Here is a 208-nt window from a genome sequence, read left to right on the forward strand (position 1 = left end):
CCTAAAGCGACAAAAAAGGTTGATTCTTAATGTTCACTACCTTTAAGAATAATTAAAAAGAGATGATAAAGAGAAGGATGTAAACATTTGTAGAACAAGATAGATTTGTGTCCAAAGGACTTTATTGAAACATAAACTAGAGATAGCTCAATGAGCTTTATTGAAATACAAAGAACAGAAGGGGAAAGACTTTGGGTTGTCTGCAAGA

Source organism: Brassica rapa, chromosome A09, assembly GCF_000309985.2.
Source record: "Brassica rapa cultivar Chiifu-401-42 chromosome A09, CAAS_Brap_v3.01, whole genome shotgun sequence".
NCBI classification, from domain to species: domain Eukaryota; kingdom Viridiplantae; phylum Streptophyta; class Magnoliopsida; order Brassicales; family Brassicaceae; genus Brassica; species Brassica rapa.